At 40.6% G+C, this 18,558-nt stretch overlaps 1 pseudogene; it reads left to right on the top strand.

Moving 5' to 3' along the window:
* Positions 1 to 18,256, top strand: part of LOC112627020 — a 59,065-nt pseudogene extending 40,809 nt beyond the window's left edge.
* Positions 18,257 to 18,558: the final 302 nt, after the last annotated feature.

Genomic DNA, 18,558 nt, shown 5'->3' on the forward strand with positions numbered 1-18,558 from the left:
CCCCTCCCCCAGCCTCGCTGCTGCCTTGCCGGTAGATCACAGACTGCTGTAATAGCAATGAGGGAGGCTCCGTGGGTGTGGGACCCTCCTGGCCAGATGTGGGATATGATCTCCTGGTGTGCCTGTTTGCTCAAAGCGCAGTATTGGGGTGGGAGTTACCCGATTCTCCAGGTGTTGTGTGTCTCAGTTCCCCTGGCTAGGAAAAGGGATTCCCTTCCCCCTTGCGCTTCTCAGGTGAGGCAATGCCTCGCCCTGCTTCAGCTCTCGCTGGTCGGGCTGCAGCAGCTGACCAGTACCGATCGTCCGGCACTCCCCAGTGAGATGAACCCAGTACCTCAGTTGAAAATGCCGAAATCACCGGTCTTCTGTGTCGCTGGCGCTGGGAGTTGAAGACTGGAGCTGCTCCTATTCGGCCATCTTGCTCCGCCCCTCCACATTTTCTTTATCTAGTCTACCATTGATGGGCATTTGGGTTGGTTCCAAGTTTTTGCTATTGTAAATAGTCCTGCAGTAAATGTATGTGTGCATGTGTCTTTATAGTAGAATGATTTAGTGACCACATTTTAACTTAATTAATTTTTTAAAGATTATCTCCAAATACAATACAGTCACATTGTGAGGCACTGGGGTCAGGACTTCAATGTATGAATTAGGGGTGAGAGCTCAATTCACCTCATAAAACCTTGGCACATAATAGGCACTGAATACATATCCACTGGATGGATAAATCGTTTCAAAATTATCATTGAGTTCAAGGATTGTAAAACAGAAAAGGAAAGGAAGCTTGAAGCTTGTCCAAGGTGCCCACTCTAGAGATGTGTACTGTAAGTGGTTTGGATTGAGCAGTGGTGTCTGTGATTTTTATAACTTTCACAGGTGATTCGAATGCATAGTCAGTCTTACACTCACTAATCCATTTCAGTCACCCTAATTTTGAAGAAAGAAAGGCCAAGGAAGTTTAGAGATGTGACCAAGATAATACAATTAAAGAGTTAAGATAATACAATTAAAGAGTTACAGATTTAGTATGTCAACTTAACACCTAGCCTCCTGTGCTATTTTCAATGCATTGTATTTAAAGGTAGCCACATTTTCCTAACTAATGCTACAATTATCCACAATGTAGACTTTAAATTGTGAAGAAAAATGAAGTCAGCACTCCTGGAGTATGCCACTGTTCTTTCATTTGCGTAAGTCAATGTTTTGCAAAGTGGGTACACTTGTTCAGCAAAGCAGCAAGTGTTAGCAAACCTCCTCCCATTGTAGTAAATCTTTATTATACATAGAATACAGTTACAGTCTACAGGATAGTGTGTCAATCACTTTCTCCTAGGATAGGCAGAGTGGGGACAAAGCCTAGCCATTGCTTTGGAGTGTGGCAACAGCCTAGAAGACGTCAAAGATGGTGCTTACCTGCATACAAATGCCTACACTCCTTACTTCTATAAATTTCCATCATTCCATCACTAATAAAAGAAAGGAAAAAAGAGCATCAGAAGTTGAAGGCATGATGGCAACACCCAGACAGATGCCACCAGGTCTATCTCCTGCTTAGAGGAGGACATTTATGCGTTTCTGTAAATTGGGAGTCTGCAGAGTCCTATACCTCTTTGTTTAGTCACCCATTGCGAGGCCCCTGTGTTGTCTAATGAAGTGAGCATAGGAATTGCCCTAAGCTAGAATGCTACAGTTAGTCATTTGTTGACTTGGGTACTTGCTCACTATGTGAGTGGGGTTAGGCCTGCAGTGCAGGTGGGTGAGAGAGCTTCTACATCCGTGTCAGCAGAGGTGAATGAGGACAGACCACTCAATGGCTACCTTCTAACTATCATGTTAGGGAAAGCTTTCCCCTACCATTTGTTTCTAGTTGGCCGTATGTGGATATTAAGTCAAGATATTACTGAAATCTCATTTTCTCCTCTGAAAAACGTTGCTGTGTTGATTACGTAGGGAGGCTGATGGTAGATATCTCGTACTATTTTTTGTTTGTGTCTTGTTCTTAACCACACCATGTGGTTGACTGAATGTCTTGATTCCTTCTGATTCTGAGGTACTTGTACAAGCCCTAATTTAGGAAATCCTAATTGTTTTCTGATACAAATCAGCAGTCAGTATTGGTTGGGATTGAAATTAGGGACTTTGAGACTTTTGCTTTGATCAGATTAGACCACTAGGGTGAACTGTGTCTGCAGAGGGGAGACAGAGAGATAACCAGGAACTGGGTCTCCTAATCTTTGGTCAGCTACCTTTGTCTATCATGTCAGACTGAAGGGAATCTGCAAGGTAGAATGCTCTTCATGTAAATACCCATACTTTAGTAGTAGTGCAAGGAGATTTGTAAAATAGATAAAATGTTCACTCACATTTCTAGGTTTATTTGAGGAAAAGGCTTAATATATCATCATTTTGGTCTATCCAAGTACACTGATGCATAATCAATATCTGTAAGTTTTAAGAGAAAAAATATATTGAGTCAACACTTTTAAATTATCTTAACATTTTTGAATATCTTTCTTTCCAATAACATACTTTTGATCTCAAAAATGTTTTCATCATTTCTGATGAATAATCCATTAGCTGAAAAACGTGAGTTATAACAGATGGCATGAAATAGAAATGTTACCTCTGCAATTTAAAATCCATTTTCTTTCATTTGAGAAGTTTATTTTTGAGATATCTGCCTTGCAGTCTCAGGCTATGTGAATGTGTTTGGGACTTGGGAAAGAAATGTGCCACTGACTAGCATCATTGAATTGTAGAGTAAATTTCTTTCTTCTTTTTTGTCCATATTAAGGCTAGTCTGTGAGCCAGCACCACCCATTTGTGTTGCAGAGATCTATCGGATGCCAGAGGGGCATGCAATAAGTCACAGGCCAAGACTGGCTTGAGCACCCTGGTCCATTAAAAACAGCTTAGGGCCAGATAAACCCTGACCTCCAGAGCAAAATCTGATCACCTGTTTCCTATTACTCCCTGATTCCCAGGTTCCTAAACTTTGATCTTTATCTCCAAGTTAGAACCTTTTTTTTTTTTTTTTTAAATTTATTTTTTTATTATTGTACTTTGAGTTCTAGGGTACATGTGCATAATGTGCAGGTTTGTTACATATGTATACTTGTGCCATGTTGGTGTGCTGCAGCCATCAACTCATCAGCACCCATCAACTCGTCATTTACATCAGGTATAACTCCCAATGCAATCCCTCCCCCCTCCCCCCTCCCCATGATAGGCCCCGGTGTGTGATGTTCCCCTTCCCGAGTCCAAGTGATCTCATTGTTCAGTTCCCACCTATGAGTGAGAACATGCGGTGTTTGGTTTTCTGTTCTTGTGATAGTTTGCTAAGAATGATGGTTTCCAGCTGCATCCATGTCCCTACAAAGGATGCAAACTCATCCTTTTTTATGGCTGCATAGTATTCCATGGTGTATATGTGCCACATTTTCTTAATCCAATCTGTCACTGATGGACATTTGGGTTGATTCCAAGTCTTTGCTATTGTGAATAGTGCTGCAATAAACATACGTGTGCGTGTGTCTTTATAGCAGCATGATTTATAATCCTTTGGGTATATACCCAGTAATGGGATGGCTGGGTCATATGGTACATCTAGTTCTAGATCCTTGAGGAATTGCCATACTGTTTAAAGCTGAAACTGGATCCTTTCCTTACTCCTTATACGAAAATTAATTCAAGATGGATTAGAGACTTAAATGTTAGACCTAATACCATAAAAATCCTAGAGGAAAACCCAGGTAGTACCATTCAGGACATAGGCATGGGCAAAGACTTCATGTCTAAAACACCAAAAGCAACGGCAAGAAAAGCCAAAATTGACAAATGGGATCTAATTAAACTAAAGAGCTTCTGCACAGCAAAAGAAACTACCATCAGAGTGAACAGGCAACCTACAGAATGGGAGAAAATTTTTCCAATCTACTCATCTGACAAAGGGCTAATATCCAGAACCTACAAAGAACTCCAACAAATTTACAAGAAAAAACCAAACAACCCCATCAAAAAGTGGGCAAAGGATATGAACAGACATTTCTCAAAAGAAGACATTCATACAGCCAACAGACACATGAAAAAATGCTCATCATCACTGGCCATCAGAGAAATGCAAATCAAAACCACAATGAGATACCATCTCACACCAGTTAGAATGGCGATCATTCAAAAGTCAGGAAACAACAGGTGCTGGAGAGGATGTGGAGAAACAGGAACACTTTTACACTGTTGGTGGGATTGTAAACTAGTTCAACCATTATGGAAAACAGTTAGAACCTTTTTAACTGCCTTTCATAGCATTTGGTAATCTGTTATTCAGATTCCTCAGAATTGATTTTGGCATTGCACTAAAACTCCAGCTCTTACCTCAGAGGCTAAAGGAATCCATTTCTTCCCTGGTATTTTGTATCTTCACGTGCCCCTGGTTTAGGTCTTGCTGTGTTTCACGTCACATTAGTCACTACCCTATTTTTTTAATAAAAATTTTATTTTTTTATTTGTGCAAATTTATGAGGCATGTGAGAAATTTTTTACATATATATGATACGCAGTGATCAAGTCAGGGTATCTAGGGTGTTTGCCACCTGAGTACAACACATTTTTTTAAGGTGTAGTCATCCTATCTGCTATGAAACATTGAACTTATCTCTTCTTTTTTTTTTCAATTTCAACTTTTAGTTTAGATTCGGGAGCACATGTATAGGTTTGTTACATGGATATATTGTGTGATGCTGAAGTTTGGGGTGTGACTGAATCTGTCACCCAGGTAGTGAGCATAGTACCCAATAGGAAGGATTTCAACATTTGGCTCCCTTCCTCATCTTCCCTCCTGTAGTCCCCAGTATCTCTTATTCCCAGCTTTATGTCCATGTATACCCATTGTTTAGCTCCTACCTATAAGTGAGTATATGTAGTGTTTGGTTTCTGTTTCTGTGTTAAGTCACTTAGGATAAAGGCCTCCAGCTGCATCCATATTTCTGCAAAAGACATGATTGTATTCTTTTTATGGGTGCATAGTATTCCATGTATCACATGTTCTTTATCCAATCCACCATTCATGGACCCCTAGGTTGATTCCATGTCTTGGCTACTGTTAATAGTGCTGTGATGAACATGAGTGCATGTGTCTTTTTGGTAGAATGATCTATTTTTCTTTGGGTATATACCCAGTAATGGGATTGCTGGGATGATTGGTAGTTCTATTTTTAGTTCTTTGATAAATCTCCAAACTGCTTTCCACAGTGACTGAACTTATTTACATTCCCACCAACAATGTATAAGCATCCCCTTTCCTCTGCAACCTCACCAACACCTGTTATTTTTTAATTTTTTAGTGATAGCCATTCTGATTGGTGTAAGATGGTATCTCATTGTGGTTTTGATTTGCATTTCTCTGATGATTAGTACTATTGAACATTTTTTGATACATTTGTTGGCCACTAGTATGTCTTCTTTTGAGAAATGTCTATTCATGTCCTTTGCCCACTTTTCAATGGCATTATTTGTTTTTTGCTTGTTGATTTTTTTAAGATCATTAGAGAGTCTGGATATATGCAAATATACCATCATGAGGTCTGTACAGTATTCCAGATTCTTTGGGTCTAACTAACTTTTAATATCAAGGTTTTGCAGCCATAAAAAAGAACAGAATCATGTCCTTTGCAGCAACATGGAAGCAGCTGGAAGCCATTACCCTAAGCAAATCAATGCAGAAACAGAAAACCAAATACTGCATGTTGTCGTAAGTGAGGGATAAAAATTGAGTACTCATGGACATGAAGATGGCAACAATAGACACTGGAGACTACTAGAGTGGGGAGGTAGGAAGGAGGCCAAGAGTTGAAATACTACCTATTGGGTACTATGCTCACTATCTGGGTGATGGGTTTAATCATATCCCAAACCTCCATATAATATACCCGTGTAACAAATGTGCCCATGTGCCTCCCGAATCTAAAATAAAAGTTGAAATTATAGAAAAAAAAACATTGAGTTTTGAGCCACTGAATGTACTTTATCCCCGCCATGTGAAAGCACAGTGGAAAGGCTCTGGAAGTAAAGAAGGTGGGGAAAGAGAGAACTTGCTGAAAAGATCAGATGTGTCACCAAGGAGGCCAGGGATTTTGATCTGTGAATGACAGCCAGTCCAGTTGACTGGAAGTTAAGGTGAATTGTGGGAGATGAAGCCAGCAAGGTAGGTGGGTACGAGATCATGGAGAATTTTTGTTCCACAGTAAAATATCTCAATATTAGTGAAAGGAATGGGAAATCATTGTAGGTTTTTAAGCAAGGGAGGACATCATTAGAATTGTTCATTACTTCAGCAGCATTATACAGACAGATTGGAGAGAAGACAGACAGGAGACATTAGATGGCTCTGACAGTACTCTAGCCCACAGGGATATCAATGAGAATGTCAGAATAAGGACTTTCAAAAATCCTCTTCTTCATAAAAACAATTAGAACACTGGCATACTTGTCAGGATCCACTTCCTCAGAACTCTGTAAATCAGCTAAAAGTTTGCAGCAATCCAGAGAGTAGTTTTTACAAGAAAACTGGATAAATATTGATAGAATCATGGACTTTGTGGCATTTTAATTTGCCCTATTCTGATCCTGTTCTCTCTAGCTCTGTGGTAGTTTTGAAAAGCAGCAGCTCATGATGCCAGTGAAAACCAGCAGCTGGACAGTCTCTGGAGGGAGCAAAGTGGGTTTGGAGCTCCTCCAAAGCTCCATTTACAGAGAATTGTCATTATTTGACCTGTCTGTTAGTTTCATGGAAGACCCCACTCACAATGTTTGTTTTTATTTAACCTGAGTCAGAGCTTGCCTGCTTTCTCCAGGAGGATTTGTTGAAAACAATCAATGGCAATTGTTTAGTATCCTAGCTACCTGAGATGATAGATAACAGTTTGACCAAACAATAAGCCAATCAAAAAGCTTAAAAGGAAAATCTGGGAAATGAAATGACCAAAAGCCATTTTAAAAAGGTCCTTCACATTCCTGGGAATCTAGAAGGCCATGCTCATGTGTAAGGCTGTGCACATGCCCAGGAGAGACTTGAGAAGGATTTGTGCTCTCACCTCTAGCTGACCTTAAGGCTGTGCCCAGGCAGGAGGTAAGTGCTGAAGCAGAGTTGTAAACTGACTGATGGAGTGTTGATGCCTCTCTCAAGATGCATACAGAGTTTCTTGGCAAAGACTTATTGATTCCATAAGTTAAAGAAAATATCTACTTAGTTGCTGATCACCATGCTTACCAGGTAGATACTTCAGCAGCCACAGATGACAATGAATGCAGTATTATAGAATTACTTCAGAAAAGTCACTGAATAAACAAACAGCAGCAACAGCAGCAACAACAACAAATCCTGGAGAGAGAAAAATATCTGATTTCCAGAGTTCCCATGCTATGTTATTTAAAATATCCAATTTCCAACAAAAAATTATATAACATTGAAATAAATAAGAAAGTATGGCTCACACACAAGAAAAAAAGCAATCAATAGAAATTGTCCCTGAGGAAGCTCAGACATTAGACTTACTATACAAAGACTTTACATCAGCTATTTTAAATATGTTCAAACAACTGAAGGAAATTATGTCTAAAGAACCAAAGAAAAATATGAGAACAATTTCTCACCAAATAGAGAATATCAATAAAGTGACATAAAACAGTTAAATTTAAAACCAAATAGAAATTCTGGGGAGGAAGCATGATGGTGGGGAATTGCCTCAGTGCCAAAAATAATTCAGAGATTAGAGTCAGGATGATGGATCACCTAGTAGACTTTGTAACAGATGGGAAAAGTGATGAAGGGCATGATGGGCTCAGACTTCATGGTTTCCAAGCAATTCATGGGCCTGGGCTGTGTTTTTTAGAGGTGTGGGCCTCATGCCACATGCATGCAGCATTCTGTTGCTTCCTTATCACTCCTGTCACGGGTGATGTGAGAGTAGAGAAGGTGGCTTTTTCTGGATTATTTGAGCTTGGGGGCTCTGTCTTGACTCCTGGAGCACATGGATTAATGTTGCATTAAAAAATATCTGAAGAATGCTTCAGAAATGAAATTTTCCACAAAAACATTAATTTTTATTGTAGTATCTTTAGGGTTTCTATTTGAACCTATCTTATAATGATAGAACTGTTATTTATATATTAAATACGTTTGCACTATATACACACATACAAAATACATATACATAATTTATGTATGCATGTATTATCTAAACTGTTGGTAATTGGATAGTTCTTAACCACTTGCTTTTGAACAGTAATCTGGGTCTTCTTACTTAGTAAGGTGGTAGGCACTCACACCAATACATAGGAAATCTTATGTCCCTGTGTGCAAGAAATTCAGGCTACTGTGGCTTCATAGGAGGTGCTGTATGGGGCTAAGAAATGAGTGGGCAAGCAATTTCTCCATCTATAGAATAAGGAGTCTGGAATTAGCTGTCATCCCTTTCAGCTCTAGGTTTCTGTGCTTCAACCCAGGTAAAATGGACCTTTGAATCTGGCCATTTGTTGTAGTTACTATTTTCCTTTTGTTCTTATCCTTTGGGGTTGAAATGCTTTTCCCAGAGCCCAAATGGTCTATTTTGCCTTTGATAATTTCCAAACTGTGAAATCTGTTTCCTGTGTAGTTTGCCATAGCCGTGGAAAAGCCATGGTTTTTAGTGCAGACTTTTATGTATTCCCTTCCCTTTGGATCTCTAACATTACGAAACTGGCTCATAATTTGCTGGGCATTTGTTTTGGGATTTGCATAAAGTTGATCAACTAAAATAGTGCTAACAAAATTATTACAAAGTTAGCATGATGAAACAGAGATATTTATATAGGATGTGTGATGTGTCGGGAATCAAGTCTATTCAGTAAAATCTGAAGAAAGCTAGGAAGGGGAACTGGTGAGCAGGATGATCTAAAAGGCTAATGTTGACTGTGCATTGGGTGCCAGGCACTGGGCTAGGTATGTTATATATGTTAGAGCTAATCTTCATAAAACCCTATGAGATGGATTCTTATTTTTATTTTTCAGTTAAGAAATTTGAGCTCAATAAACTTACACAGTTTTGAACAACTTAGTAGTTGTTCAAAAGTGGACAGCTATTAAGGAAGAGAACTAGGATTTAAATACTTGTCTCTCTTATTCCAGGGTCTATCATTGTTCCACTATTCCAAAATGATTCTAAAGAATAAGAGCATAGAATGTCAGGGCTCAAAGTGCCCTTGGAGATTATTCAACCTTTCATTTTGTACACATGCAGAACTGAAATCCATCTGGATGACCTGATTTGTCCAAGATTATGAAAGGTGATAGGACCCTTGAGTGTTGTGTGTAGGAGTCAGAAGTACCACAAAAAGCTGTTTAAAAAAAATAAAAGAAAGTTATATCATTTTCTGTTGAACCTATGGTTTATTCTTCACAGGTTTTTGTCTTTGCTAATGACAGTCTTTTCACAGCAAATTCTAAAACAAGTGTGACCTACACTTTCTCCCAGCCATCCCAAACTTTTCTTTCATCCCACTGCAGAACTCTCAGCTTCCTGCATATTAACCTGAAGCCTAACTGTATTAAATCTGTTTAGAATTTCAGCCTGTACATTCCTGTTAAAATCTTCCATTTGTTTGGGAACCACCAATGATGAAGATGATGAGACCCTTGTTCTCACAGCTCAGATTATGGTAAATGAGCTCATGTCAACCTTCTCCATTTACTTTAGGGCGTTACAAATGTTGACACAGCATTTCTTTTAGACTTCAACTTTGTAAATTGTTGACTCATACTCTCTTCTTGTGTGGAAGTTTCTGCATTTCCTCATCACCCAAGTTATTGACAATTACATATTATTCTCATGGCAGAATTATCAACTTCATCTTCGGAATTCTGTTTTGAGATTTAAAATTTTGTTTACAACTCAGTTTTCTACTTGCATTCCTCTTTTATTCAAAGAAAAAAAATAAAAGTTATGAATTAGCACAGTGTTATGAAAGGTGTAATCATGGCATAAAATCTTCTGGGGGATGGTTATAGAGTTTTACATAAGCACACGTGTGTTTAAAGCTTGAATTACACATTACAGCTCAAGACCAAATATGTGCTCTTCACATCTCAGTAATGGATGTTTGGTAGTTTTGATATAGTTTGGTGGGTTTTTAGGTTAGGGAGAGATAAACGTTCTTTTTCTGATTCAGGTGATTAAAGTCCTGCCTATAAAAATATCATTTATTTTGGCTAGGGTATTTTGTTTGCTGACAACAGGTCTTTAGAAGGCAAAAAGAACCAGCTCACTGACTGGGGGCTCTTAAAATATTTCTGGTCTGGATTACTTGGAATCAGGGGTCTCAGAAATCACAGACCTCCAAAAAGAAAAAGGGAGAGAGAGAGAGAGAGAGAGAGACAGAAAGAGAGACAGAGAGAGAGAGAGTCTGTAGGTGGACTTAGGCCAGTGAAATACCCAGCAACTCTGAGTGTCTTGTGACTTTTCACCCTCTTGGTGCAAATTGATCAGAGTTGTGAGGATGGGCTGCCCCTGTCCAGAATGTCAAGAACAAAGTTATCTGTCGACGTGAGGAGTAAAATGTAAAATGGAGCCCTGAATCCCAACAAATGATTTGTCTGTCTGCACAATTCAATGAGCTTGCCTTCATGTCTTCCTCCCAAGCTTAAACCATAACTTCTGGGACTGGATCCTGGGGAAAACATGGTTCTCATCTGTCATCCTAACTCTAGGTAAACATAGACACAGGCAGTGCTAATGTCTACAATGCAAAAACTGATTTTAGTAAATCCTCACTTAAAGTGCTATTTGTAGTCTTTCTTTGATTAATAACTGCTACCTGAGGACAGTATATCTTAGGGAGAATTAACACTCTGTCAAATTCTTCAGTTGGCTAGATACTGAGAGTAAGTAGAAAACAAAGTCCCTTCTCACAAATGAAATTCAAGTCCTATTTCTTACTGGAAAGCAAGAATGAGTGGAGATAATCCAACATTTCAAATGACTATCATTGATAACTGGAGGTAAGCATGACCGTGCTTCAGAATGTATTCCCAGAGTTCTACTTTTAGCTTCAGTTGAGATTTTAGTCCTGCCATATGATATTATGATCATGAAGTAATGAGTTATTTTATTTTAAAGAACTCTTGAATGTTCCAAGATTCTCTAGTGATGCTGAGTTTTTTCACCCCAGGATTTGGCCATGAAGCAAAGCAAAGTTACCTCTATTTTCTCATTTGCTTCCATCCAGGAGCCATTGCTAGTGATCATATGAGAACAAAGACCCTTGATGTGTAATAACCGTTAAATGCCAAGATTCTGGCTGCCATTGCCAGTGCCTTGTTGGAGTCTTTGAACTTAGCTTCTGGGTCAAAGCATCTAGAAAGCAGTTTGATTAATATATGCATTAAAAATGCATGCCCATGTTGCAAAATAAAGTGGAAAAATAAATAGCAGTTTCTTTGGCTGGCTTTGGTGGTGTATTGCTTTGGATGGAATTCCAAATGGAAATTCAGATGGCTCTTAAAACAAGATAGTGAGCATTTAGATCCCTGAGCTGAGGCTGCAGATAAAATTTGAGGCAGAGTACAGAAGAGAGGGATAGTGGTCTGCAGTTGGACTGTTTCCAGTCTCTCAGCTGGCGGTGTCAAGTGGTTCTCTAGCTCACTCTGTGGAGCTCAGTGTTCTTCACTCATCATAGGGCAACCTGAAAAAATGGGACTTGTATAACTGTCTGCCCTATTTCTTTTCTTAAAAATGCTTTAGAAACTGTAAATTCTCTACAAATATAAGGTATTGTTCTGCCAACTGCATAGGGTTTAATAGTATCCTCCCAAACTCACATTCACTTGGAACCTCAGAATGTGACCTTATTCGGAAATAGGGTCTTTGTGCATGTAATTAGTTAAGATGAAGTCATACTGGATAGGGTGGGTCCTAAGTCCAATGTCTGATGTTCTCATAAGAGAAGAGGACTCTCATATACAGAGATGCATAGGAAAGAAGGTCGTGTGATGATGAGAGCAGAGATGGAACAGTGCAGCTACAACCTAAAGAACACCAAGGACTCTGGCAATGACCAGAAGCTAGGAAAGGCATGGAGCAGAGGCATTCCCAGTAGATGACAGTAACAAGCCTCAATTGTGACAACTAAAAAAGGCTTCTCTCAGAGTCTTCAGAGAAAAACAATCCTGCTGACACCTTGATTTCAGACTTCTGGCCTCCAGAACTGTGAGAGAATAAATTTCTGCTACTTTAAGCCACTGGATTGGTGATAATTTGTTAAGGCAGTGCCAGGAAATTCTCTTACCTCTTTTGGAAGATAACTACTTTGTGTCCCACACTATGCTAAAACAGATATGAAGAATACAAAAGTTGATCAAGATGTATCCAAGGATGGGCAGGAGGTTTTTATGTCTGATTTTTTTTTTTTTTTTTTTTGGCCTGATCATGGACATTTTTGACCAGCTTGTCTTATTTGGTTAGAATAGGTAAATGGGTTTCTAGAAGAAAAACTGGGTTGTTATGGATTAAGCTAATGGATGGATTATGTATGTCAGGAGTCTACTTTAGTTGCAAGTAACCCCCCAAAATCAAATTCAAGTGAAATTTAACAGATATCGTTAGGTCTCTTTCTCCACATCTCAACTTTCTTTCTCTTTTTCTGCTGACTTCAACTTCTCTTGTTGCAGATGGCTTCTCCATGGAAGCTTCCTTCCAGGGAGCCACAAGGAGCACAGATGCAGACAAGTCCAGTTTATTTTGTCCTCACTGGCACATCTTACAGCAGTGGTTCCTAACTAGGGTAAATTTTGCACCCTACCACCATGGAAATTTGGCAATGTCTAGAAATATTTTTGGTTGTCACAACTGGGATTTGTTGCTGGCATCTATTGGGAATGCTGCTGACCATCCTAGAATGTACAAGACAGCTCCCATAACAGACAGTTATCCAGAACAAAATGTCAAGAGGGCCAATACTGAGAAACTCTGTCTTAGAACATCTTTCCTGAAAGTGCTGGTGGAGATGTTTCAAGAGGACTCCAGTCTGCCAAGTTTTGGTCACGTGCCCAACCTTTAGCCAATCAAAGTGGCGAGAATAACAACCACTGGCCATATCATTGACCAGGTGTGGGGCCAAACGATCAACCCCTCAAGACCCCGTAGACGATGGGTTTTCTCTAAAGGGAAGAACACTTGGGAGGAAATGTGTGCTCACTGCAAATTTGGTTTAAGGACAGGTGGAGGAGCTCAGACTCTTTTGACTAAATATTACTTATTACCTAAAGGAAGTGAGGCAATCTTGATCATGACTCAATTCTAAGGCAGCACTCTGAGGGCTCTATTATGTCTTCAGTAAATGTCTATTGGAGGTCTTGTCTGCGCCAGGTTCTGGGGCCAGGAAGGTGAAGAGCTGAAGCTTGCAAGCTATAGAGCAGTGGAGGTGGGGGATATGGGGATATAAGCAAACACCCACACAAAACTGCTAAGAAAGAGAAGAGCCCATGAGAGAGAGTAATAAGAATGATGTATTTTGGGTAAATGGGAAACATCATAAGGCATAAGTAAGAGCAAAGGTGATAACTGTGGGTTTGTGCAGAAATGTCAGCTAGTGGCTACTGGTTGGGACTAAGGCTGTCTGTCCCTAACCTAGACAGATCCATTTTAAATAGTCATTGGTTTTGGAAAGCAGAGAGTTGGTTTATTTTTGTCTCTCTAATCTGATTCTGAGAAGACCATGAAAGAAAACAGAGAGCGCAAAATACCTAAATTGTTCTAATTTAATAGAGGCTTAAAGGAAGACAGACTATTAAAAGTGCCTGAGGAAGTCTCGCCTAAAAACTGCAGCATGTGTCTGCAATAAGGTTTCAGAGCCCTGTCCCTGCACACACAGCTGTCTCTTCATAGGAGCACTAATAGGAGAGAGTGGATTTAACTGTGTGATGCTGTTGACCTTGGCCAGAGAATGCCAATGTTAGTTAGGAACAGGTCAGAGAGAGAACATGACTTAAAAAAATTACAAGTTTCCCATTTAAAGTACATAATTCAATGGTTTTTAGTATATTCACAGATACATGCAACGATCATCACAATCAATCTTTAGATAATTTTCAACAACCACTATTGGCAGTAGCTCTTCTTTTTCCCCAACTCCCCAGCATTAGGTGACACCAGTCTGCTTTCTGTCTCTAGAATTTGCCTGTTCCAGACATATACAGATGGAGTCACACAATATGTGGCCTTTTGTGTCACATATTATGTGTCTTACCAGTCACATAGTATCTGACTTCTTTCACTTAGCATGCATTTTCAAGATCCATCCACACTGTAGTATATATCAATACGTCATTCCTTTTTATGGCTGAATAATATTCCATTATAGAGATGTACCACATTGTACTCATCCATTCATCAGTCAGGGACATTTGGGTTGTTTCCAGCAATGATTTTTATTAGTTTTATGTGCCAGGTGAGCAAGGGAAGGGATGAGGCCAAATCTGTCCCACGGTTGAGCTACCTGTAAGCCACTCTGGCCATATGGTACGCAGGGGAGGGACGTCTTTCACTTGATGGTGGCTCAGGGCTTGTTTGTACATTTCAATTGTCAGAAATGTCCCCTGCCCTTCTTCCATGGACATCTGGATTTGGTTATGCCAACTACTCAGCACCTTCTGCAACATCATTAGTTCCTGTGTTGTCCTTTCCTCTGACGCTGTAGATTTATCATTGTCAGTGGTTTTGGCTCCACCAGCCTCAAACAGTATCTCTTCAAATGCTAGATAACCTCTGCAGCAGTGCAGAGATTTGCAGCATAATCTTGTATAATAAACTCCTATGTAGTTGCCTCATTTTGCATTTAAAAACCTTTGGTATTCAACAGTGTCATTCAGTGTTAATGATTCCTATAGGCATCATACCTTACGATTTGAAAAATCACTTTGACATATTAACCCATTTAATTTTCATTTCTGTGCTGAGAGGTAAGAAGTTGAACATTACTGTCCTCACTTGGTGGAAAAGTTGAGACTCAGAAGCCTCGAGGAAGCCATAGCATTGGCTCCAGAATCCAGGTTTCCTGACAGATCCTCCATTCCTCTTTCCTAAGGGACCACACTGATTTCCACGGTGCCATGCAAACCACAGCAAAATGTGGCCAAATTGGTCTGCAAAAGACAACACCTGCGCATGTGTGTCAGGGTCCTGAATCCTTTTGCTATCCCAGTGGAGGGACACTGAAGCCTTATTCTTATTTGGAGATAGTACTGGTGTCTTTGTTCCTGCCTGCTTTTCCTCAGTACCACTTAGATATATTGAAAATGCCACTTAGCCTAAACCAGGGAGTTGAATGGGTTTTCACAATCTCAGTGACTAGCTAATTGTAGCTGCTGGGCACATGCTCTTATTTCTGTTGACGTACTGTAGGAGTGCCAGGACTGGAAAGTGTTGTCTGTGGGAAAGAGAGAGACACCAGCAAGAGGGGAGACAAGTGGGCTCAAGGTAGCGGAGGGAGGGTTTTGTTCTTGGTAGTGTTTTCTTTGTTTAACTATTGTGAAGTGGTAAAATTGTTTCTGATTTTCCATTTAACTGCTGTTGGAAAACCAGGAGAGCATGCATAGCATCAATACATGTTTGTCTTTCTCATTTTGACCTTTTGTTTTAACTCTTTTTTCTTGTAAGCTACTGTTAAATATGCAAACCAATTAGCCTATCTTTCATCTCTTTCATTTATCCTCCCAGCTTCCAAAATAACAGATGGTAAAATTGTACCTATTTTCCTATCCTCCTCACAAAAGACATAAAAATCACAAAAATTATACAATCACCACTCAGCAACTGAAATACCAAGATGTCAGGATGATCCATCCACAGACACAATAATAGCCGGTGTTTGACATAAGTTTGTCCTGCCCAGTAAATTCCATGTCAGTAAGATTATACCCTATTGTTAGTTTCTGCATCCTCAGGCAGGGCTCACCCAGCATGGGGACTTCACAGAGCAGGCATTCCATAAATACTTGCGGGATGAGTGAATCAGTGCACATAGTAGGCTCAACAAACGTTTGATTGATTCCATCCACTTCTCTCCAGTTTAAAATAGTTTTATCACCAGGCGCAGTGGCTCAAGCCTGTAATCCCAGCACTTTGGGTGGCTGAAGCAGGTGAATTGCATGAGTTTGAGGCCAGCCTGGGTAATGTGGCGAAACCCCATCTCTACAAGAAATACAAAAATTAGTTTTCCATGGTCCTCACAGCCTGGTCAGCCAGTTGCTCCTCGTAGTCTTCCCAAAGGAGATCATTATTCCCTACAATGGCCTTCAGCTCCTCATGACCATCCCACTTGCTGCTGTAGATCTCCTACAGGGTTTCTGACACTCTTTTTGAACTTTCATGCATCACTTTAGCTGCACTAAGGAAGTTCTCAAGGTCCTTGTAGAGCTTGTGGTCTTCTGCCTGTTGTTGGTAGAAGTTGTTAGTGCTTTGTTTAAATCGTTCACCTTTGGTTTACTACTTGGCCCAGTTCAGTGATATTAAGGAGGGAATTGCCAAGCGGGGTTGAAAACTCGTGGATTATGATGGTGCCCGACATCACCTGGACTCAGTGCAGAATGCCAAGAAGAAAGATGAGGCCAAGACTTCCAAGACAGAGGAAGAGTTCAACAAAGCCCAGACTGTGTTTGAAGATCTGAACTAAGAACTACTAGAGGAGCTGCCTATTCTTTGTAATAGTCACATTGGCTACTATGTGACCATCTTCCAAAACATTTCCAACTTGAGGGATGTCTTCTACAGGGAAATGAGCAAGCTGAACCACAATCTCTAGGAGGTGATGAGCAAACTGGAGAAGCAACATTTCAATAAAGTGTTTGTGGTAAAGGGACTATCAAGCAGCAGCAGGCGCTCTTTAGTCATTTCTCCCCCGGTTCAAACATCTGTGGTCTCCAGTCCTCTTACCTCACCTACTAGTCCCTCTACACTTTCCTTGAAGAGTGAGAGTGAATCTGTCTCAACAACTGAAGATATGGCACCTGATGCAGCCCAGGGGGAAGATAATTGTGAGATCAAGGAGCCCTTAGAAGATGAAGAAATAGAAAAGGAAGAATCTGAAGCAAGCTTCTCTGAGGAAGAAGAGCCTCTACCAGCCTGCAATAGCCCCACCCAGGCCCAGCCCTCGCCTACCATTGAGAGTGGCAAGTCCCAGGAGGAAGTTCTCCCTAGCTCCCCAGCTCCATCACCAGGCAGAGCCCTGAGTCCTTCAAGGCAGCCTGCATCATCTGCCACAGAAGTAGTCCTCCGAACTCGCACCACAAGTGAAGGATCTGAACAACCAAAGAAGAGAGCCTCTCTCCAGAGGACCTCAGCACCCCCTAGTAGGCCTCCTCCACCCAGAGACACTCCAAGCCCCAGGCCCTCCTCAGGGAACATACCCTCCAGCCCTCCAGCTTCTTGAGGGGATTCACCCACCAGCCCTAGGGTCTCCTTGGGGACTGAGACTCCAAGTCCTAGGACCTCCCTAGAGGTCTCTCCTAATCCAGAACCACCAGAGAAACCAGTAAGAACTCCTGAGGCCAAAGAAAATGAAAACATCCACAATCAGAACCCCAAAGAACTTTGCACTTTTTCCACCTTAATGACATCTCAGATTGCTTCAGAACCTGGAGAGGCAAAGAAGATGGAAGATAAGGAAGAGGATAATAAGCTTGTCTTAGCTGACTCCTCAGAGGGCCAAGACCAGTTTCAAGTCTCCATGGTACCAGACAAGAGCAACTTCACAGCACCTGAACCTCAAGAAGAGGTACCTACCAGTGAAAATGCACAACTCTGAAGAGAAACTGCCAAGACTCCTCTTACCCCACACCTCCCCCAAAGAAGCTCTTCAACCAGAGGGTATAGGTCAGAGGGACATAAGAGTCAGCAACCATCCCTGGGTTCTCAGTAGGAATGCTGGTGCTCTCTAAAGACCTGGCATTAATGGAGGTGGAGAAGCAGCCTTATGGGAGAGATGGAGGGAGGCAGGCTGGGGAGAAGAGAACACTAGACTCAGGGAATATTTAATTCAGGTTTTAGCATTACTAGAATAAGACTTTATACATTAAAGTGGAACTATAATCACTATAAAAAGCAAAAGCATCTATAGACAGACACTTGTCTATACAGAGACATAATCACACATACTAAGAGATAGTGAACAAATCTGTCTTTGACTTATGACCCATTTTGCAAAACTTAAAGCCAGAAGAACACATTTTCAGATTGCTAAAGTCTGATTCTGACAAAAAAAATATACAAAAATTAGCTGGGTGTGGTGGCAGGCACCTGTAGTTCCAGCTACTTGGGAGGCTGAGGTGGGAGGATCACTTGAGCCTGGGAGGTTGAGGCTGCAGTGGGATGGAGCGTTGTGCTCTAGCCTGCGTGACAGAGAGACTCTGTCTCAAAAAAACAAAAATAAAATAAAATAGTTTTTTTCTCTTTATTGAAATAGAAACCGCCCCCCCCAACTCTTGGCTGTAAAAAATGTCAAAAAATATGCATCTATTGGAGCAAGTATAAC

Source organism: Theropithecus gelada, chromosome 6 (genome assembly GCF_003255815.1).
Source record: "Theropithecus gelada isolate Dixy chromosome 6, Tgel_1.0, whole genome shotgun sequence".
Classification (NCBI taxonomy): domain Eukaryota; kingdom Metazoa; phylum Chordata; class Mammalia; order Primates; family Cercopithecidae; genus Theropithecus; species Theropithecus gelada.